At 37.3% G+C, this 23,901-nt stretch overlaps 1 protein-coding gene across 1 annotated transcript in view; it reads left to right on the top strand.

Annotated features, from left to right (window-relative positions):
- Nucleotides 1-23,901, top strand: part of LOC150105230 (glutamate [NMDA] receptor subunit 1-like) — a 550,508-nt gene that overhangs the window by 106,507 nt on the left and 420,100 nt on the right. The window lies entirely within an intron of this gene.

Below are 23,901 nucleotides of genomic sequence, written 5' to 3'. Positions count from 1 at the left end.
GTAATTTTCCCACTCACCTTTTGAGAAACCGGTCAGCTCTGCTGTTTTCAAAGTCATGGCTCCAACCAAACGGGCACCCACAATAAGCCGTTTCTCGAATTCCGAAAGAGCGTTTGTTTTTCCTATTGTAATCAACATTATTTACGATTGCTGACAACTCGCATTTTTAAATAGTTGCCTAGAACATGTGGTGACGCATGTGACCAAGTTTTGTATTTAATTTACGCTGCGTCTAATTCAGTGGCCGGTATGTGCACCTCTCTTTAAACTCACGGTAGACAAAGCACTCACAACAGACTGTGGCGATATATTCCCCTCATTCACCACAGTTCAAAAAAAAAAATGTAGTTCTCATCTCTCCAACCAAACGGGCACCACTTGCTAACCACACTCTTAATTACGAAGAATAACCTCTTGTTCTGTCCCGAACAGCCAGAATTATACTATCCTTTAAGTAACTTACATTTTTGTATCATATGCTGTCTTTTTCGTTCATCTACTAACTTTTGAAACCCATAAACACTCGATCTGTCCTCATACAAAGCATTTCACAGATCATTCCCATCTGGATCCTCCTCAGCCATAAGAAATGTAGCTGACCATACACGAGTGCAGTAATCCAGATGTGACAAATAGAAATAATAAGCAGAATAGAAGCGATTACATCGGTGCATGAGACAATGGAAAAGAGAACCCAGTGGGTCTGCATAAATTGAATTACAGATTTGCTGGAAGCTGCTGGATTAGCTGAGCATTATTCTCAGATGCAAAACAGGAGTCCAAGGACTCAGCGTGGAAAGACTCTCTACCCCCCCTACAACCTACTCTCTATACTACTTAACCTCCATCCGCATCCAACGCCACTATCCACTGTCTACTAATAGTATTTTTTGTCTGCATGTGGGATGAAAAACTCCGGTTTCCAAGGAAACCTTACAACGTCCGTATGAGGAGCTAACTCACATTAATGTATGTTAATGTAAATTCCATATAAAGATTCCTTTCGTCACAGTGAAAAAACACGAAATATAGAAAAATGTGATTATTCCGGTGATATTAGAAGAAATTATCAATAGCTAATATCAGCTGCTTGGAAATATAAGCACCAGTGAATAGCACCGCTTTATAGTTTTGCTTGGAGATGGTCCCTTTGTGAAAACGTTTACATTGAAAGTACAGCATGCTTAAAATTAGCCAACGCTTCTTTTAATAGGATCGCTCATCAAATAATCCTTGGATGTTTAAAATTATTCTGGTTGATGCACGCATTATACCTGAGCTCTCGTTTCTCATCTTCTTATTCTAGATCAATTTTCCTTTGTCTGCTAGAAGAACCGAAAATTATTTTCTTCTTATATTGTAGTTGTATTGTGTGGCCAGCTGGCGGTACTCTGGCAGTTAGGTGGACTTTGTTAAAACGGGCTTTCTCGTCTTCTGGACTGAAAAATTCATCATTCATTTTCTGGATGAGAATGTTCAAGAACGTATTACGACAGTCTAATACAATTAAGATTTCATGAACTGATTTATATTAACAATTTTCTTCGAAAATAGTTTATTATTTAAAAAATATATAAATAATAAATAAATAAACATCCTCAACCACTCGCGAAACAAATCCGCAGCATATATCAGTACTGTGGGTTGGCTGACGGTGACACAACAAAAGATTTTGAAAACCACTTCTTTAGTGAAATTCGAAAAGCCACAAATACTATAAAAATGTTTGGTCAGAATCTTAACAGATAAGTGATATTTATGAATAACAAATATCTCCATAAATTGATATTTATGGAGAATAAGTTTCCAATGAAAGTAATAATTGTCGTTAAAATAAATAGCAGGGTTTTTTTCAACTGGAAACTCAGGTTTTTCATCCCGCATACAGACAAATCGGCCCTTTAGAACACACGCAATTTACAGACAAAAAATACTAGTTGTGGTGGTGTTGGAGGTGGGCAGTAGATGGTGTTGATGGAGATGATTCGTAGTAGAGGTTCGGTGTAGAGACAGTTGTAGGTGTCCTCCCGAGATGAGTCTTCGAACTCCTTGGAGGTATCAGGAATATTTTTTTAAACATTTTATTATGTCTCAGTATAAGTTACTTACAATAATAATATTTACAGTATTTACAATAAGGATTATACAGAATTTTTTTTTTTTATGTCTCAGATGAATTGCATACATAGTTGCTGTAGTAATTATATGCATATAATATTTATAACGCATTACAATTGTGTATAACAGATACTTGCAAGTTAATAATTTTCTTCCTCAAAGCTTAGCAGAGCTTATCTGAGGAAGATAATAGATGATAAAGGAAGGTGGTTTCATGGTTATGTTCTATTACTGGTCACAAGCCAGGCGTTGATTTTACTGTTTGTTGGTACGTGCTTGAAAGACATCGACTGCTATTACAGTTTAACTTTTTTTTTTGTGCAAATAGGGTTGGATTTAGACGTGGTGTGTTTGTTTCTTTGTGTTCTTGTAGTGATAGTTTTTGAGAGGTGGGTTGTCATAGGTTTGTGTGTGTGTGTATGTGTGGTGGGGGAGAGAGAAACAGGAAGTGCTCTAATTTTCATTCTCGCTATAATATTTATATAGTGCCTGTTTCAGCTCTCTGTATGTTCCTAGGTTTCTGTTGTCGAATGGCAGTTTGTTTATCATGTCAGGTACATAGAAGTTTCGGGTGGCTTTGCCGTCATGATTGTTGTACTTATATGTTATGTAGTTTGTTGACTGTGGTCTTGTTATTTGATATGTTGTTCTCGTTACTCAATATGTTGGGCTGTAGTAGTGTTTTAACATGACTGTGTATCATTTTATCATTTTATCAGTTTTATCATTTTATCTTGCAACCATTGTAGCCTGTTAAGTCTGTAGTCTGCGCAGAATGCGTATGATGTGATTGCGTATCTTAAAATGTTTTCACATAATGCTTTCTAGATTAGTATTTTTATGTGGGTTGGGGCAATGTCTTTTAATCTGTATAGTTTGCTTGCTATTATTCTAAGCTTGGTAGGTAGGTAGTTTGTATGGCTATTCCAACTTTGATCAGCATCTAAGTGAAGTCCAAGATAGCGCGTTGTTTTCACCTGTGTGATGGTTGTGATTTTAGGTTCTACACTTTGTGTATAGGAGGATGAATGTTTGATAGTGAGATATTTACTTAAGTATAAAGAGCTAATAAGCTTCATTTCGGCAATGAAAACATTACTTAAATTAAGGGGATATTAAATCCCACATAGTTTTAAAACCGAATAAGAAACTCAAATTATACTATTGTATGGTATTGTACTACGTACTAGGATCACTTGCATTGGCTAACGCTAGTGTCGCCGATACTTTATAGTTTACTATATTCGGCAAGAAACTCTCTGATTCCAATCTCAGAGTTTCTTATTCGGTTTTAAAACTATGTGGGATTTAATATCCCCTTAATTTAAGTAATGTTTTCATTGCCGAAATGAAGCTTATTAGCTCTTTATACTTAAGTAACTTAATGGTTGCACCTGTTTGTAAAGCTCGTTCGCAGAGTACATAAGTTCTTTTCGCTATACACTTTGGTATTAGGTCTAGCTACTCACTGATGAAGCCTCAAAAAAGGCTGAAACCGGTCTGGGTAGTGACCTCCCTCCATAATGTAATAACAGCATACATTTCCTAGGAAATGTGTTTTTACATTATGGAAAATACCTAAGAATAGCGATCTGAACTTCCCCCACCTTTGCAACGAGTCGTCCGGTATTGTACTATGTACTAGGATCACTTGCATTAGCTAACGTCGCCGATACTTTATAGTTTACTATATTCGGCAAGAAACTCTCTGATTCCAATCTTTGAGTTTCTTATTCGGTTTTAAAACTATGTGGGATTTAATATCCCCTTAATTTAAGTGAGATATTTAGTTTCTATGGGCAGGGTTTGGGAGTTTTTGAATATCATTAGCTTTGTTTTTCCAGGGTTTATATATATGCCGTTTTCGGTTAACCAGTTAGTGATTTGATTGATGTCGTGTTGCATATTTTCGTAAGCGATATTTGCATTGTTGTGAATGGATACTATGGCAGTGTCGTCTGCATACTGGAAGATTTTACTTTTTAGGGGGAGTTGGCTTATGTCGTGTGTGTATATGTTAAATAGAATGGGAGATAGGACAGCTCCTTGCGGTACGCCACAGGTTACATGTACCTCTTTGCTGTGTGCTGATCCTATACGTGTGATGTGCTTTCTATTTTTCGTGTATGCTTTAAACCACTGGAGTAGACGACCTCCAATTCCGATATGGGTAAGTTTCGTTAACAAGGTTTTATGTGTTAGTGTGTCAAATGCTTTTGTTAGGTCAATGAATACCACTAATGTTATTCTGTTTTTATCCAATGCAGCGTTTATTAGATCTGTGAAATCATCCAGGAGTGTTGCTGTTCCTTTATTTTTTTGAAAGCCATATTGTGTTTTGGGTATGATTTGAAATTTTCAACGTATGTGGAGAGTTTCATGTACAATGCGCTCCATGATTTGATTGATTACAGGCAGCGTGGCGATAGGTCTGTAATTACTTATTATGTTTCTTTTTCCCTGTTTGTGTATGGGTGTGATTAATGCAGTCTTCAGTGTTTCAGGTATGTGTCCCGTTTCGAAGATTTTATTTAACAGTTTTTGTATAACTGGAAGTAGGTCGGTTGAGTGTTTCTTGATGTCTTTTGGTCTGATTCCGTCTATCCCCGGTCCTTTGTTAGGATTAATTTGTTGAATTGCCAGTGATAGTTCTTCTTTTGTTACTGTGGGGAACCACATCGACTGGGTTGCTCGTGGACCTAGTGGAGAATGTACGTTTGTGTGAGGAAAGGTTGTTTCTTGTAGCTTTTGGACAGAGTTCGCGAAATGCTGATTAAAGTTGTTTGCCAATTGTTTGAGGGATTTGGGGTCCAGGCAAAGCTGTGTTTTATTGTTTCTGGGGAAGTGGTTCTGTGTATATTGTCCAGCATTTCATTAATCAGGTGCCAGGTTTCCTTTATGTCATTCTGTGCTGTTGTTAATTTGTTGCTGTAATAGTTTCTTTTTGCCGTTCGAATCTGGGTAGTTAGGAGATTCCGTTTTCTTTTGTATTCAGCTTTTAAAGCGATATTGTTCGGCGACTTCTTAAGTTGTTTCCATAGGGCATCTTTTCTTTGTATGTCTGTTAGTATGTTGTCTGTTATCCATGGATTTTGTTTCGTTTGGGGGCGTATTTTTATTTTTGTTAATGCTTTGTTATATATTTTGTTAAATGCAAGTTTAAGATTATTATATACAGGTTCAGCAGAGTCTAAAGATGCAATCTGCATCCAGTCTGTTTTTCTGATTTCATCATCACTATTGCTTGGTTTACAATGCTATGATACTGTTTAGTAGTCTCAGTGATTTTTTTGGGTTCTGATTCAGTGTGTAACTGCAATGCTGTGAAATAATGGTCTGCTAGTTTGCATGTTATGACGGCTGCTGTGTGGCTGTTTGGAGGGGCCCTTATATTTATATGATCAATGCAGGTTGAGGTTGTTGTGTTTCCGACTATCTCTTCTCGTGTATACGACTGTATGGATGGGGTTATGTTATATGCCGATAATAGGTCTAGGTATTGTTCTGTGTTGTTATTTATGTTCCTAATGTTTATATTAATGTCTCCTATTATTATCAAGTATTTTGAGGTGCCTACTTTCGTGGCTGAAAGCCATCTGTTGTTCTTCTAGGAATTTTGCGATGCTTAAGTTGGGTGGTCTGTATATTGGGTTAATATCAGGGAGTTTTCTTGTTTGATGTTTTTAACTTCGATGCATATGTTTTCTGCGTATTCTAATTTATTGTTTATTTCTGTTACTTCTAGTTTATGTTTGGTAAATATTATTATACCACCGCCTCGTTTTGTTTGTCTGCAGTGTTTGTGTTGTTGGAAGTGTGGCATTTGGTAGGAGGATGCCTCTTCGTTTGTCATAGATACTTCAGTCAGCATTAAAATGTCTATTTCGTCTATATCTTCCTTCAGATAAGCTTGCAGGGTCAGCCAGTATTTTTGAATGCTTCTGATGTTGATGTGGAGAATCGATAGTCCTTTTTTGGGGATTGTCAGTTGTTTCCATTCTGATATTGATTTCAGAATGTGGCAATTATCATGTTCCGGGGTGATTACGTCTGCTTGATGGTGTGCATTCATGTTGGTTGGTGTGCTGCTCCTTCTTTACGAGTTGTCAATATTCCTTTCAATGTGACAGCCTGTTGAGGTCATCTACGGATTTTATTTCGATTGGTTTTGCGTCTTGTGTCTTTCTAAGATATATTTTGCTGTCTCTTATCCATACAAACTGGTAATTGTTTTCTGTTTTTACTTTCCTTGCTTGGTAGAATATTTTCTGAGAGTGTGGAGTAAGGTATTCAGACAAATATATTGGGGTGTTGTCGTGGTCTCCTTTCAGATCCTTTACTAGTGGATTTTTAATCTTGCTAGCTTTTATAAGTGTAGTTTTTGTTAGGCTGTTGGTGAGTCGCACTACGACGGGAGGACGGGTATTATTTTCTCTTTTCCTTTTTTGTGGTAACCGATGCACTGACTGGATGTCTCTTGATTCAATGGGAGAGCCGATTTTTTGGCTTAGTTGTATTACAGTGTCTCTTAGATGTTCCGTAGCTATTTGTGGGAGACCATTTATGAGGAGGTCATTTTTGTGCTGCTGTTGGTTTGAGAGCTGGTACTGTTGCTTTAGAGAGTTTAGTTCTTGCCGTAGGTCCGTTGTCTCTTTAATTAAATTATGCTGTCTTTCCGTTAGCTCTTTGAAGCAGTTTTTAATTTCTCTAAAGGTCTGTAACATACCTTCTATCGAGTTATAATAATAATAATAATAATAATAATAATAATAATAATAATAATAATAATAATAATAATAATAATAATTGAATTTTGCTCTTAGAAAGCAGAGACGCACTCTAGCGGAGTTTTTATTTTACCATGGTATTTAAATAATAAACGATGACGACATCATCGCAATGCATGCTGGGTTTCCGTGCGTGATAGATGCTTGTCATTGAAAATGGCTTTCCACAAAATAATTAATTACTGCATGGAAATTGATCGCTTTGCAATTCCTGAAAGACTCGCAGCTTTCCTAACCATTTTCGTACGTCACATGTTATTTATTAGCATTTACAAAACTTTAGTGTGTGTTGACGTCAATAGCGTTTCTCGGGACGGCTATTTCGTTGCTCTTCTTCAAGTAATTAATTAAATTCTAATGGCAGCAATTGTCAGACGTCAGTCTACTGTTCAAGAAGTTCAAGTGTCTCTCGTGTGGAGTATTCGGAGAGGCTTACTGGGATCGATGTCACGATCGGCCGATGTTGGTACCATTTGGAAAGTGATCATTAATTTGAACAACAATTTAGTACTGAATAATAATAACATCTTTAGAAAGAAGTTCAGAAAAGTAATAACAGTGTCTAATTTTCTAGTAAGCGCAGTGATGTGAAAGGAAGAATTCAAAGCAACAAGATATTTCCTATGTTAATTGAAAATTTCTCACATAAATCATTTATACGAGTATCCTCCTACAACTGTAAGAATCGTTTATGAGGTGATAATTTTTTATTGTGGTGAATTAGAAAGGTTTTTTTATTCTTTTATTTACAAACTTTAAATTTTATTTACTTATTTTTATATTCTATCCTATTATATTATTATAAATGTCTTACATTATAAAATTTTCTATTTCGGAATTTCAGTTTAATCGGTACTAAAATATAAATCCCGTTGATCCCTTGGCCACTAAACATACATCTAAGATTCCTTATAAGAATGTTTTCTTCCTTTAATTTGTTTAAAAACATTTTTATCGCCCACAAAAGGTTGTAAACCTATAACATATCAGTACTATAAACAAATTTCTTAGTCGCTCCCGTCTAAGAATTTCGCTTATCGTTTTATTATTATTATTATTATTATTATTATTTCTTATTTTTTGGATTTTTTTACATGATTAGAAAAAGCTCTTTTATAGACCAAACCACTTCAAGCCTGCAATCTTGGAATCTCGCGTACAGTGAAACTTATATGCATACATTGTATACATCCAAATGCGATTAACAAAAACTGTCTCGGTGCGGAATGTGGAGTACAAGGAACAGGTTGAGGGAATGCTCTTTGCAGAGCTCGGAAGGCAGAAGGGATGACGTGATTGAGACATAAAGTAAGACGCGCGTTGATTAATTACTGCACAGGATAATAAGCGTTTGAAGGAGATCCTTGGACATGAAAGAGGTTTGGCCTCCCACGATGGGTCTTATGACCGTTTGAAGGTCTAGAAAACAAATCCTATTTTATTTAGAAAAGTTATCCACTGTTGGTTGCATGTGCCGTGCACTGTTTCCATTAGCAAGGTGTTTGAACAAAGTATTCATATACTCGTGCGCTTTTCACTGTCCCGTGCTGTTAGATTTCATTAGCAAGAAAGTTGACGCCTGTTTTTATTGGGTTGAATTGATGTAACCGCATTAAAATATTACGCACCTGACGTCTACTATTTCCGAACCCTCGTACTTCATAATAAAATCTTTCATTGTTTTATTACTGCACAATTCGCGGAACACGGCGCGCTGATAGGTAAGGGATTGGAAAAGCTCAATTTCTGAATATAAATTTAATATAAAATAATTGTTACGTTTCGCAATGCAAAGTTAAAAGATAATTCTGTTCTGTTTAGGAATTTTAGAACTGGTTGTAAACATTTCAATAGCTGAATTATGAACTATAATTAAAATACAGGTAGAAAATGACAGACTAATCACCATCTCTGGAGTGGTGCTGAAAGCGTTGGTTAAAGACAGAATTGAGGAATGGGTGGATAAGAATATGATACTCTATGGGGACCAACATGGTTTTTTAAAGATCGGTCTTGCCTTAGTAATTTATTTACTTTTTATAATAGAGTGACAGCTGAGTTGGATAAGAGGAATGGCTACACAGTGATACTGCTGGATTTTGCTAAGGCTTTTGACAATGATACCTCATGGAATATTATTACGTAAATTAGTTCAAATGGGGATGGATATTAAACTGGTGATGTGGGTACGAGAGCGGCTCATGGACAGATACCAAAAAGTGGTGCATGAAGGAGCAGAGTCCAGGATGAAAGTCCAAGTGACCAGCCGCAAGGCCCGATGCTTGGATCGTGATGATTTAATTTGTACATAAATGATACAGGAAATTATTTGAAGGAGAGATATTCAGTTGTTTGCTGATGCAAAGATGGGTGACGTAATAATTAATCAAGCTGATGTGGTACGCTTGCTGGATGATTTCAATAAGCTGTCAGTATGGGGAAAAGATAATGGAGGTCAGCTAATGTGGAGAAATGTAAAGTTATGCATTTTGAGACTAAAATATTACAAGCTGCGTACCACACTGATGGAACTGCACCTCCGGGAAATTGATGAGGCTAGGGATTTGGGAGTGTTAGTGGATAGGGGTTGAAGTTCGGAGGGCATATTGCTAAGGTGTCCAAGCGCTATATAGGATTATTTGGTTATTAAAGAACATACTAACATGCAGAGATAAAGAAGTTGTTATTCTTCTTTATTAGTCGTTGATACGTCCACATCTGGATTATTATACTGAGGTCTGGTCGCCTGGAGTCCTTGGAGATGAGGAAGTGGTAGAAAAGATTCAGAGGAGAGTGACTAAGTTGGTGAATTGTCTGAGGAATGCTGCCTACATTGAAAGAATGAGAGTTTGTGTGTTGCATAAGTTGGTTGATAAGCGGAGAAGAGGGGATATGATGGAAATTTAAGTTACTAAAAGGTTTTAACAAGGATTGATAAGAGAAATGATTCAGCATTTGGATAGAGGGACCAGAACAAGGGGGCATCCCTGGAAATTAAGGATGTGAGGACTAGATTGTTTGGTCAGTGAGTAATGAATGAGTGGAATGCGTTGACTGACTCATTTGAGAGTGCTTCGTCTATCAATGATTCAAGGAGAGGCGTGATAGAGAGTGTGGATAGTTTGGAGATCCCGCTGTAAGTCTCCGGACTCCATGTAGACGCCCGTATATTACTACTACTACTACTACTACTACTACTAATAATAATAATAATAATAGTAATAATAATAATAATAATAATAATAATAATAATAATAATAAGGTGTTAGATTATTTTTAAACAAAAATCAAATATACGAGAGAAATAATAGGGGGATATTAAAGATCCAACCTTGTTTCATAATTCATTACAATTCATTTCACAATATATTACACCGTTTTTATTTTCTTTTTCCCTTCATAGATTTAAACCAAGTCTTTCTACCACCTCTTTCTATCTTTCAAATTTTCTTTTTCCATTCCTTTTCATATGGAATTTGCATAATTTAAAAGTTCATTTAATTACATAACTGATTTTATACGATGGTGAAAGAATGCACGCCGAATGGCATTACATTGCTCATTCAAATTACTCCTTAGATAGAAAGAAAAAACCAATCAGATTAGTATTTGCATACTTTCTGAATTTCTCAACATATGCTTTTTGTTCTCACTGCAGAATTTACGAACATAACTGGTCTCCGTATGCTTCAAAACCCTTTATGATCCCCTTAAACCCCCCCCCCCCTTCATAAATTAATTTGCCATTTTAGTTACTCAGGAATTTTTTTTTTTCCTCCACTACTAAAATCTTATTCTTTTTCAAAAATCCAAACCTCTTAGGAATTGCTGAATGAAGCTTCAGGTTTACACGACAAGCAACTTAACATAATAATTGATTATAGGAAACGAAATTATTTTACTCTAAATATAAACATGGCAATGAATGAAATAAATTTAATAACAGGTGTTCATTATGAATATTAGGATAAAATTAGCCGCCATCATGCATTTAAACTGCGCGTGTCTTATAAAAAAGCCAAGCAAAACAAGAAGAGATGAGAGCCGAATTCTTCATTTCCACGGATATCTCTTGCGAGGTGGTGCAGAACACTTACGTTATGCACTATTCATCACTGAACACCTGTCACATTAAACTTTCCCGTTACCATTAAACTTTCCCATTAAACATTTCAGAATAAATACACGAGTGTATTAACAGTTTCCGTGGATCGCCCTGAATGCTTTTATTCGGCCAACTAAACTTTTTTGGCCGCTTCGAGTTGGCGTGTTGCGCGTTGCTTCCTTTTCGATTTCCATCGACGACGTGAGAAACCTTAACAAGGACTTCTTCGACTGAAGGGGAGTTAGCCGATTTCTCGCTAATTTTCAATTGTTTCCCTCCTGGAAATTCGCGTTTTTCATCCTGCAAAACAGCCAAACCGCCTAGAAGAGCACACGCAATAATACGCTGGCTCAGTGTTAGTTGCTTTAGTCGGAATTCGTAAACAACCCCCCAACTATCGCTCGCTTATGACGCTAAAGCCACTATCGCGATCATCCACAGCTTTTAGAAACAAACAGGAATGCTTCTTTCGATGGCTCATCTACCAGAACTGTTTACAGCTCCCTAATTTTAAGGGTTTCCCTGCTGCTTCAAGTTACGAACGACACGAAACTCACTCGTGTCCTCACAACTCGCGTGGACGGAGTTTTAAAGTGAATCATGGGAGACTTTCCAAAGGATAATGGATTTTCAGAGCACGAACATTGCAGTTTTAGCACAGCTGTGGTTCCAGTATAATAAAGAATGCACTGGAGAGAGCTTATGGGTATCGTTTACTCCGTAGCGGATTTTAGTATTATTTTGATGGGTTTTGTAGAGGAATTGCGTTTTAACAATGATTATCAGACAGGATTTAAAAGCGAAATCTTTCGGTTTAGTAAATAGCGGTTATAAATGACGTTTCAAACCACTAATTTTCATCTCTTCTAATAACAGAAGGTTGGTAATAGGAAAGTTTCAGACGTCGTCGTAAATAACCAAAAGCAGTGGAAGAGCGCGCGAGTGTCGGTTGAAGTTATTTCACCAAAATTAGCTCCGCAGTGAACCATAAACTGAGTGGCAGGAATTCGCTAATTGGATCTGCAGCAGAGCCCTTTGAAGCAAAATTGGGAAGTGGGCCGACGTTACGTGACTCGTCACAACTTTGACGTGTCAGAATGTTACTTGACGTGCTGAATCGTTAGTCGCTTTCAGCATAACTGCGTGTTTCCATCCACTACGATGTGTGTGTGTATGTGTGTGAATACCGCAGAGGGCTTTACAGCATCGCCTCGCTGCATCATCTGCCTATTCCGGATGCTAGCAAAGGAAACTCCGGATGTTGCGTCCAGACAATAATCTTCGCAAGAGCTTCCCCCGTTATCGAGAAGAGATACGTCGCAGACTAATCAGCGAGGTAATTAATTTTGCTCTTCTTCGGATCATCATCGCCAGCGATGCCTGCTGCTTTCGTCATTGATGCACTGGATGCGAGAGGAAGTGATCTGCTCGCGATCATTTATCATTTCAGAGTATCGCTGCCATCTCCGGGAAAATAAAACAAAACAAAAAAAAAAAAAAAAAACGCGAGCGAGCTTGGAGTTTGTCAGCGAAGGTCGTCCTCTTCGAAGGTCAGACTAGTGCATCGAGATTCGAAACGCTGCGTCTTCGCAGAGCAATTATCTTCCTTCTTTGGCAGATACAAGAACAAATTGCTATCACGTGGTGCCTCTTCTTCTTCTTCTGTCGCTGTCATTAATTACTTGGTAAGTTTTCCGCTCGTTGGCATAATAATGTTGCACGATTAGAACGTTCGTCCTGTACGCATGCAGCATCAACTACGCAGAAAGTCAAGCAGAAGCGATTCCTTTAATGACTTAAGAAAACAATGATGTTTGTAAAACGTGGTGCTAAATGGCGCTGAAAAGTTTTATTGGGATCAAGTCAGTGGCGGCCGGTGAAAATTTTAAGTGGGGGTGCTGCATATACAAAATCAAACAAAAAAAAATTAAATAAAAAAATAAAAAAATTATTTTTTTCCTAATCGGTAACCAATTTATTAATAAATAAATTTACATATTAAAAAATTTCTTTATTAAAAATGTTTCACCCTCACCACGAACAAACACCAATAATAAAAGTTTCGTATCTCACAGAAATAACGCGTCAAGCATACGATCCACTGCCCAAACGAGCAGTGTCGGAATGACTTGTAACGTGCAATCACAAGCGCAAACGAATATCGGAGAGTCTAGCTGCAACTGGCCGAACGTGATAATTCCGACACTTTAGATTACGAAACCTTTGTTTCGTAATCTAAAGCGTTAATCGAACAATTGCAATTATTAACTATTCAATAACTGTCGAAACATAAACCTTTAACATGTTGTGTTGCATTTATATAATGTCGTAAGCATCGTTATTATTTATAAACACAAACAAAATTTAAATTTTTCATTTTTTCCTTGAGGGTGCTGCAGTGTCGCAGTGCTCATGTACGGGCCGCCACTGGATCAAGTTCTATTTTTATCGTAGGGAGATTGTTGCCAGTCTCTTCATCGATTGCCCTTATAATCAGTGGCAGTTTTGCTATCTCTGAATGGCTACTAGGCAGTGCGTAGCTCGAGCTGTTGCCACCCGGGGCGGTCCCTGAATTTGCCGCCCCTCTCAATACACAACGAAAATACTACAAAGAGCCAAAACGACGTACAGGGAAATAAATTAAAACACCATGTTTATTTTTGAAGTAAAACTTTAATTTCAACATTCTAAAATATTATTTTTCTTGCTTTTCGTTAGCAAATTCGTCGATGACATTGGCGAAATCTATTTCATAGTAATGTAAGTAATTCTTAATCAGTTTCATTTAGAAAAACTCCTCTCACAACTAGCAATGCTTACAGCAATTGTGAGGAAAATTCGCAGTGGTATTAATTACAATATTTGGAACTGAGTTCTCGAGACTGTATTTTAGAATTAACTGCAAAAGTTGAAAAGGGTTCAAAGTGCCGCCCGGGGAGGACCGCCCCCTCCTCACCCCCCTAGCTACGCCACTGCTACTAGGGAATACCGAACTGTCCACTCAGTATCCAAAAGCTGGATAGGGTTAAAAGGCCTCGCCTACTTCCTACAAGAGAATAAAAGGCGTTAGGTGATGTTTTTTTTTTTTTTTTTTGATAGAGGATACTTTTTTAGTATGAAAATGTGTCAGTTTATCCCTGAGCAACAGATGCCTTATGCAGTGCTGCGCCATGGATAGGAGGCGCCCTTGTGCAAAACGTTTTCAGCGCCCCCATAAAATAAGTTTCCATGAAAATTTTTTCGAAAAATTTACTTTGTTAAAAGTAAAATGTGGAGATATGCTTTTAACTATATATAACAATTAGGATAAATGTAGGTTTTCTTACATATTTATCCGTCTTGCTTTGGCCGCCACAAAATTTTAATATCTTTAATGTCTAATGAATCCATAATATTATTTTCAATTGATATAATTGATAAATCCGTTACACACTCTCCAGACATTGTTGACCGCAAATAATTTTTTATTAGTTTCAGTTCTGAAAAACTTCTTTCCCCTGATGCTACGGGTATTGGAAATGTTAAATAAATACGCATCACAATCGCAGTATTCGGAAACGTGTCGGTTAATTTATTTTCGTATATAATTTAAAACATCCTGAAGAGTCGACTCTTTTTTTTTTTTTTTTTTGTAAAACATTGCAAAGTTTTTAATTCCTCAAATAAAGTCATACCATCAACATCGCGATTGTCGGAATCTTGATTGTTGCTCAGTTTTAAGTGCAAATCTTTACGATGTTTCATTAAATCTTCATCGCTCCAATCTTTTAATTTCCTAATGTCTCTTATAACTTTAAACTCCTCTCTATGTTGTTTTAAGAATATGAATCTTTCCGTGACTGAAGTTATTGTCGTGTCTAAAATCCCGAAGAAAAAATTTATTTTAAATTTTGTTTGGGATCATGCGTTGTGTCATTTGATGCTTCGTAACCAAACATTTTTGTTTTTGTTCTTTTGCGAATGTCTGGAAAAATGGGATCAATATTAAAATCGTTTGCTACTTTTTGTTTTGCAGTTCTAATAATATTTTCAAAATATTGGTCTGTTCAGCGAGTATTTAATTCTTGTATAACATAATCAAGATTTTCTGTAATTTTTCCTACATCAAATGTCAGATTCTGTCAGATTATTTTGCTTGCAACATTTACGAGACTTAAGATTTCGTACCAAACATGAACAGAACAAATAAATTTAAACCAATAAATTTTTGGAATTAAGTTGTCTGCCTGAACTCTAGAATCGATATCTTTAGTTTCGTCTTCCGTAATATCAAAAAGAGCCTGGTAAATTTCCTTGATATTATTTTAAGTGGCTTTATTGCTTCTACTCTACTTTCCCACCTAGTAGCAGAAAGTGGTTTCAAATTTAAATCACGAATATGTTTTTTTTTTTAATATAGCCCAACGCTTCACAGATATTGAAAAATAATTACCGTATTTGCCAGAGTATAAGACGCACCTGCGTATAGGACGCACCCCCTTTTTTGTACACATTTTTAGGAAAAAAACTTTATCACTGAATATTATAATGAATTTACAGTATTTCAAATATAAAGTAATAAGTAGGTCTACTTTCAACAAATACCTAATCTAACTAGGAAAGAGTACCCACCTTTTAATCGTCAAAACCCAGAAATTCACCTCCAGAGCTAAATGAAGAGACACTTGAAACCTCTTCTAAATCAGAATCTGAGTCCTCATACAACAAATTGTCCTCTGTACCATCCAGTGCATTACTAATTCCACACTTCTTAAATGATTTCACCACTGTCTCTGTTTTCACAGCATCCCGTGAAGCTTTGACCCACTGACAAACTTGCGAATTGCTAGACTTCTTTCTTCTTCCTGATGGCGTAACCTCAAAATCTGAAGCCTGCATCCAGCTGTTCCACTTCTCCTTCATAAATCCCTTGAATGGTTTATTAATACAGACATCTAAAGTTTGAAGCTGACTAGTTAGACCTCCTGGAATTACAGCTAACTGAGTTTTCAATTCCTTGAGTTTATTTTTAACATCGTCTGTTCTGTGAGAACGAAACTGATCCCATACTAGCATGGTAGGTTTCTTCAACAGTCCACCGGGGCGCCTAGACCAAATTTTATCTATCCATAACTTCAAGCCTTTTGCGTGAACATGTACAAACACTCCTTTAAGCAGTTTGTCTTTGGGTAGCGTCTTCCTTTTAAAAATCAACAGTGGCGGCAATTTTGTCCCATCAGCACAGCAGGATAAAACAACCGTGTAGCGAGTTTTTTCGTGCCCCGAAGTTTCAACAGTAACACTTTTAGTGCCCTTGGAATCTACAGTTTTGTTTGAGGGCACATCAAAAGTCATCGGAACCTCGTCCATGTTTCCAATTTGCGCAAGTTCAAAATTTTCTCGTTTCCTTGCGTTAATCACGAATCGATGAAATTTTTTCTTCATATCCATCTGGCATCTTTTGTGATATTTTTGTTTTAGTCCGCATACATAGTTGCTTTTTCTTCATGAATCCTGAACACCATGATGTTGATCCAGTAAAGTTGGCGATCCCTCTGTTAGTGGCTATCGTTTTCGCTTGATGAATAATCATTTCTGTAGACACTGAAAGTCTCGCTTTTCCGTGGTCTAAAATCCAAGTATTCAGTTCTGCCTCAAGTTCTGGCCATTTTGCAGTTCCACTTCGTAGGTTGTGTTTACTGTGCGTTGCTTTTTTTAAATCCTCTTCCTGATTCTGCCAAGTTCTTATCACTTTCTCAGTTGGGATGGAAGGAAATGCCTCTCTGCCGCCCTGTTTCCGTGTTCTTTAGCATACACGATCACACATAACTTGTATGCAATATTGTAACAATGCCGACGTTTTTCAGCCATAATTTGCCAAGAAATTTAGAGAAAATTTAACGGCAGAAATTTATCACCGTTCACAACTGCGACAACAATTGGAAAGTTTAAACGAACAGGACACAGCTGTGATCGTCGATGACAGCGCATGCGCATCTACTGAACTCTACGTCAGTATTTCTCAAAGTGTGGTACGCGTACCCTCGAGGGTACGTGAAAGGTCTTCAGGGGATCCATGGCAATTTTCGGCTATGCATCATTAACGCATAGAATAAAATTCAATGTTTCGAGATCGTTCGAGATCGTAAAACGTTCCTATTGTATCACTGAATAAGGTACAGAGACATCTGCAAGCTGTGCAATATGTTTCTCAACAAACAGTGCAATTAGAGACCACTGGGATAAAAACGGCACTAACTAACGATACCACAGAAAATGCTGTATGGCTCAAGCAAAACCATATGCTTTGTGTGTTTATATGTGTTTATATGTGAAATTTCACATATAAACACATATAAATAGACGCTAGACAATCCTGTGCCTATTTCCTTTCAGCCGAGAAAAGCTGCCAACGGCTATTTCATTTGCGTTTGCACAAATTCCTCATTATTTTTCAAATAATGATGAATTTGATCCAGCAAATCATCCTCGCCCAAAACTTGCCCAAAAAATTTGACAGAAAAATGACCGCTTTCTGATTTTTAATTGGTACGTTAAGGGGTTTGAGAAACGCTGCTCTATGGAACTGGAATGCTCTCTCACACACTGACTGCAAGGAAGCAATAAAGAAATCGCGTAACTTCGAACACAGAAAACTTCCAGAAATGAAAATAATAAAAAACTGAGTATCGGCGTATAAGACGCACCCTGTTTTTCAGACCTATCTTCGAAGAAAAAAAGTGCGTCTTATACGCCGGCAAATACGGTATATAATTCCTGTATTAACCCCCCCAAAATTTACAGTTTCAAAAAATTTCACAGTTCTTATCGGCGCGTCAGGCTGATGCTCCGATAAGAACGCCGATAGTCTACCCCGCATATATACGAGATTTTTAGCTATGGTCCCTCAGCAGCTACCCGTATATATACGGAATAATCGGTTAAGGGGTTAAGAAGAAAATAATAGGTAAATTTATTTTTTAAAAAATTAAAATTATTTAACTATAGAACAAAAAATAAGTCATTTACAATTTTTTTTTTAAATGTTATACATGTTTTTCATGAAAACAAGAGGTTATCAAAATTTATTATGGCTGGTAAATTTTAACGCCTTTTTTTTAATACCAAATGCTTACTGTTGAAAAAAAAATCAACTATGTTATAGTTTCACACCTTCCAAATTTGCAGAACAATGTCACTGTTTCAGTCACAATCACACATCCACAAAGGGCAGAGCACAGCGTGAGAATAAATTCACGGTCTGTCTTAAACTAACAATTTCCACTAAAAATATAATAAACAATCGAGAATATTGAAACAATTTTCGCTGAGTCGATGCTTACTCTGTGAAATAAAATCTGCGGTAATATTGATAACGTTTCACTTCAAACAAATTATAATAAAACTGGTGACGTGTTAAGTTAAAAATGTTGTTAGATTACATAGAATTCATAATAATTTCACTGATTTTAAATTTCATTTTTATTGCATTAACTATAATTTGTAATTGTGTAATTTATATAGTATGATATAATTCAAGAATAAGAAATTTATATATATTTTTTTATTATTTTTTTATTATTTCCCGTGGTGAAATGGCGCCCCTCATCTTCAAGCGCCCTTGTGCTGGGTACAATCTGCACTACCGCATGGCGCGGCCCTGCTGCTATGTTTTCGACGAACTTTCGTTTGTATTAGAAAGATAATAAGCCGAAAGGCTATTTTACCGGCGAATTTGTTAATTAAGAGGGAGATGATGAATCCCGTTTTATATTTTATGGCCGGGTACGAAACTCGGGTCGAAATCCATCGACATCCAAAGAGTTTCAATGCCGAAAAAACTATCGGCGAACCAAGTGTAAATGATCACTTGGATAGTACAACACCCGGGTAACTCCATGCAAAGGTGGAGCAAGATCCCTCACTAACTTTAATATTCTTTCATAATGTAAAACCCAGCTCCTAAGAGATGTATATATATATATATATTTATATTGTTTTACATTATGAGAAGGGGTCACTACCCAGACCGGTTTCAACCTTTTCTGAGGTCTTATCAGTGAGTAGGTAGACACCTGGAATATCAAGGTTTTTAAGTGAACCAAAACTTACATACCTCTACTATCGAATTGCCGAAGTGGTGTACTATATAATGTTAAATATTGTTAACTACGATAGTTTTTTCGGCATTGAAACCCTATGGAGGTCGATGGATTTCGACCCGAGTTTCGTACCCGGCTATAAAATAAAACGGGATTTAACATCTCACTCTTAATTTCGTTTGTATTATTTAGAAATGAGCAGGATGTTTCATTCTTATAACTAGTTGTATGTATAGTTCATCTCTTGACACGCAGATGGCGCTAGTATGCTTGTTTTTGATTATAGACCTTAAAAAGAATAACACATATCACATGTTTTTAATCCCAGATGATTATTATTATTTGACACCTCCAGGGAGTCCAAGGGCTCATCGAGGGAAAGTGTGGCAACAGCATCGAACGATTGAGCCCTTCCAACTACTAACCGCGCTCAAACTTGCAAGCCATTAGTAGCAGAGGCTCAACCAATCTTTGCTTTTGCACAAATTCCCTCCACACGCGTGTCTTTGTGTGAGTGGGGAAAGAGATTTGTGTGTGTGCGCTCGCGTACATTATTATTATTATTATTATTATTATTATTATTATTATTATTATTATTTGACACCTCCAGGGAGTCCGAAGACTCATCGAGGGAGAGTGTGCCAACAGCATCAAACGATTGGATCCCCTTCTTATTTGGATCCCCTTTTTATTTGGAGCTTATTAAAGTGAGCAGCAAAATCAGCACAAATACGTCATTAAAAAGACGTTGTTATAGCGATAACTTCCAGTTCTCTCTCTGAATGAGCAGGGGATGATATTGACAGTAGCGATGTATTAAGTGAGCTGCTCGCTTCTTTTTCTTCCACCCAATGGCTCAGATGAAATTAGCACTCTTACTCAATCCGCTTCCCTCCAAAAAACAAAGCTACTGTCTCGGTTATTTACCCACGCGCTATTAACAGCTACCTCCGACTTCCTATTACGGACGAACCAGTTCATTTGTTTACGTCGCGTTGCTCGTATGCAAATATGAGTTTGCTTTCTCGGTCTCTTCGGGAGTAAATCTAGTGTGCCTTCCCCCGCTTGGCTGACCTAATGGACGCCATTCAAGTGCGATTCGAGTCTTTACAGGCACAACCGTTGTTTAAGCAGAAATCGTCGCCGCACCTGCAGGTAGTTGAAGGAAGTGTTCCCGAATCTTCAAAACACGAAATGCCATTAAGATATTTTACTTACCGCTTTTACTATCATTTTTGGCGTCTCTTTTTCGCAGGATATTATGAAATCCTCACCCGCCCTCCCGCGTCAGTTCGGAGACGGTGTTTTTGCTTTCTGAAGATTCTGAAATTTCATAAACTCTAAAATGACGCCATAAAGCCGAGTTAGTTTCCTGACAAGCTAGCGAAATCTTGGCAAAGTTTTACGGTCTTCGTAGCCCCGTCTCCCCCCCCCCCCTTCTCAGTATCGCGTGTAAAGCAACGTAGAAAAGAGTCTCCGTCCCGACACTGCTCCGTTGGGGGTTTAAAATAGCGAGCCCTGCTCTTAAAATTGGCCAATTACAGCTCTTTGGATTCTTCCCTGACAGACATCCGCACGTAATCCTGCAATTTAGCGTCCTGCTCGGAACGTTGGTGTCATCAAAGTTCACGTTCTGCGAGTCCATTTACGGCTGTGCATTAGTGACTGGACTTTAGCCGCGTTCCTTTTACCTTTACGCCTTTCTAATTCCAGCCGATGAATCTTTCCTGAAACTCCTCATCGTGATTAATAATTCCCCCCCCCTCGGCCCGAACAAAGGGGGAATGTAAAATCTCGAGGGCTTTCGTTTCATTATCTCGGGGGGGGGGGGGGGGGGGTTCACTGCAATATAACCTCAAACCCAGAGGTTTTTTTATCTGCCGCAAAATGAGCAGTTGCATGGAAAGCGCTTGAGAGGGGACGAATTCCATTGGACTCTTCCATAACTGACGACGCAGGGAAAAAAAAAAAAAAAAAAAAAATCAGCCCAGCATTGCGGAAAGTAATTTTCTGTTGTTTCCCAAGTTACCAGTTAAGGAATTTCCTAAAGAAACTTATCTGTCACTTTTTTTTTTTTTTTTTTTTTTTTTTTGCTTTAGGGGGCGCGAACGCATTTCTCAGCGTCATACGAACAGAGAAGGTTCGGTGGGGTTTCGCTCTAACGAATAATGGCTTTGAGTTAAGGGGATAAAAATCCCTTCTTGTTTTTCAGCCAGTAAGCGAAACTAAGATCGAAAACTACGATCTGTAACGTTTCATGCCGACGAACTGTCAGCGTATCCAAGCGTAAGTGACCACTTGGTAGTGCCACACCACGGCAACTCGTTGCAAAGGTGAAGCAAGCTTCCTCACTGTTCTTGATATTTTCTCATAATGTAAAACACACAGCTCTTAAGAGATGTAGTACTGTTTTACATTATGAGGAGAGGTCACTACCCAGACCGGTTTCAACCTTTTTTGAGGTCTCATCAGTGAGTAGCTAGACCTATCAACCTCGCCAGAAAAAAATAGCCTTTTGGCTTTTCATCTTAGTTATACTATGAATAATGGCTTTGTTGAAATGACGGGGTGGCCAATAGTAAAACAAGATGTTGATGCGCATGGAAAGCGATCAAAAGATGATTTGTGTCCTTGTAGGCAGTCAGAAAAGACAAAGCGGACACTTTTACTCCCTTTGCTACATCATTCAGACCAAGTTAGTAGCAGTAATCTTATTAGGAAATATGGAAGCAGCGATATGAGCAAAAGAAACAATATACAGAATGCAATCCCTTAAAATTACAGAGAGAGAGAGAGAGAACATTTTTACATTCTAACCAAAATTGAATTTGCAGTTTCAGATCGACTGCAGTTCATCCATCCGATTTGAACTTACGACTTCATTTATGTAATGCTTTGAAAAAGGAATTCAAGTTACATAACATAAAGGGAGGTTATTTTGGGTGTGGCAATTCAAAATGACAAAGGCTAGAAAATCAGAGTAACTTAATTGTAATTTATGGACAAAACTATCCTTATCTAGCACTTCGAGAGCACGCACAGCGTCTCGGTTTGCTGTAAAAAAATTGATGAATTAATTTTTCCTGCGTACAGACATAAATAGAACGATTTCAGTAAGCTTTGCATGGCAATGATGCTTTTTCATTAATAATATTTATTCTGCTATATCGAAATGCAGTGCCGCCCCATAAAAGATATCAAGTTACCCTAATAAAAATAAACCGCTATATCTCGGTCAAATACTAGGCGATCGTTGCGCCCTCTCGCACTCAACAATAAAGAAAAACGCATGTAGTTTGAATGTGAAAAAAATTAATAAAATTAGTTTAATCCCTATTTTACTCTGGATTACCAGTTGTTTCGTCGGCTAAGGAGAATTTTCTGTTACACACAGTCACTGTTTCTTAGAAATAACAAAATTTGACGTAGAAAGCAATTAATATTTCTGCATATAACTGGTCATGAATGTAAATAACCAATCAGTTGAACTCAAAGTTTTATTTATCTTCGCAAATAAGGGATCGACTGTAAGCCTTGTAATGGGACCAATGAACCTACCGCGACTGTTATGCTCCTGGCAGACAGCGCAGCACGTTTTTTTTTTTAATTAAGAATTTTATTTACATTTACTCGTATTTTGAGTTTGAGACCTTATTAGTACAATATGGGTGCAATACAAGTGTTAGTAATACGAGTACTAATAGAATATAGTAAACGTTAATACTGCATATATTATAAATACAGTACAATATTCAATTACTGTTCAATTGGTGATGTAGAGACTGCTGAGTTACGAAAAAGACACGATAGAAAACAGAAAAAGGAAATAGAAGGAGCCGCACAACATGCGTAACTAAGGTCCGTAGCCATACTCGTTACTAGAAAAATCTAAGTGTCGGCGATATGCAGTCACTGTGCAATGAACGACTGCATCTGCGAGGGCTCACATAACATAATATGTACTCAATCATAATCTGTTAGAATCCTGCTTGGACTACTTAAACAGCTCTAATGATACACATTTAATATAAAGTGAACGTTATTTAATCTCACGAGGTGGTCTCGCAATCTTTTTCTAAATTCGAGGTTATTCATTTGATCTCATTTGGGAGTTCACTGTAGCTGTTTGTTGCGAAGTGCGCAAAAGATTTATGAAAAAAATCTTTGTTTGCTTTTAGCTCAAGTTGAGCTTGTTATCAAGCTGTTTTTGATTTTTCATATCCCGAAACGGACACGAAAGTTAGCTCTACTTAGATTTGAACAGGAACGAGAAAATTAACTTTTTCAAGACAATTTTGGGCAGAGCTCCAAAAAAATTGTAATAAATGTAGAAAGTTTTTAACCTTTTAATCGTGCACTACGTGTGCGGGTCACCCAGACTTGCACTACTTGCAGGAGCACTTAACTTTGTTGTCTGTTTACTTACTTGGGAAATGAATTAAAACCAGGTTTATATATATTTAAAATAGCTTGGTATCTTTAAATAAAATTGTAATGCGTGAAGTCAAATCATTTTTACAAAAACTACAAGTATATTTCGGGAGAAAATGCTCAGCGGATATCAAAACTGACTTTTTTTCTATTGGAATGGGTGAAAATAACATGAAAAGAGAAAGCGTCTTCTATTTCTGTTCTAATTACAGTGTTTCCTTCCACTGCATTTGTACTGAGTTCCACTTTAATCTGGCGACCGTAAGAGCACGTTCGAATGATGCAACTCCGAAGAACTATTATCACCGTGTGTGTGTGTGTGTGTGTCTGTGTGCATGCGTGCGTATGTGTGCATGTGACAATCATATTTCGAGTGTTG

This window comes from Typopeltis vanoorti, chromosome 7 (assembly GCF_054136105.1).
Source record: "Typopeltis vanoorti isolate ZY-2024b chromosome 7, IOZ_Tvanoo_1.0, whole genome shotgun sequence".
NCBI lineage: Eukaryota > Metazoa > Arthropoda > Arachnida > Uropygi > Thelyphonidae > Typopeltis > Typopeltis vanoorti.
This window is presented reverse-complemented; position numbering and strand designations above follow the sequence as displayed.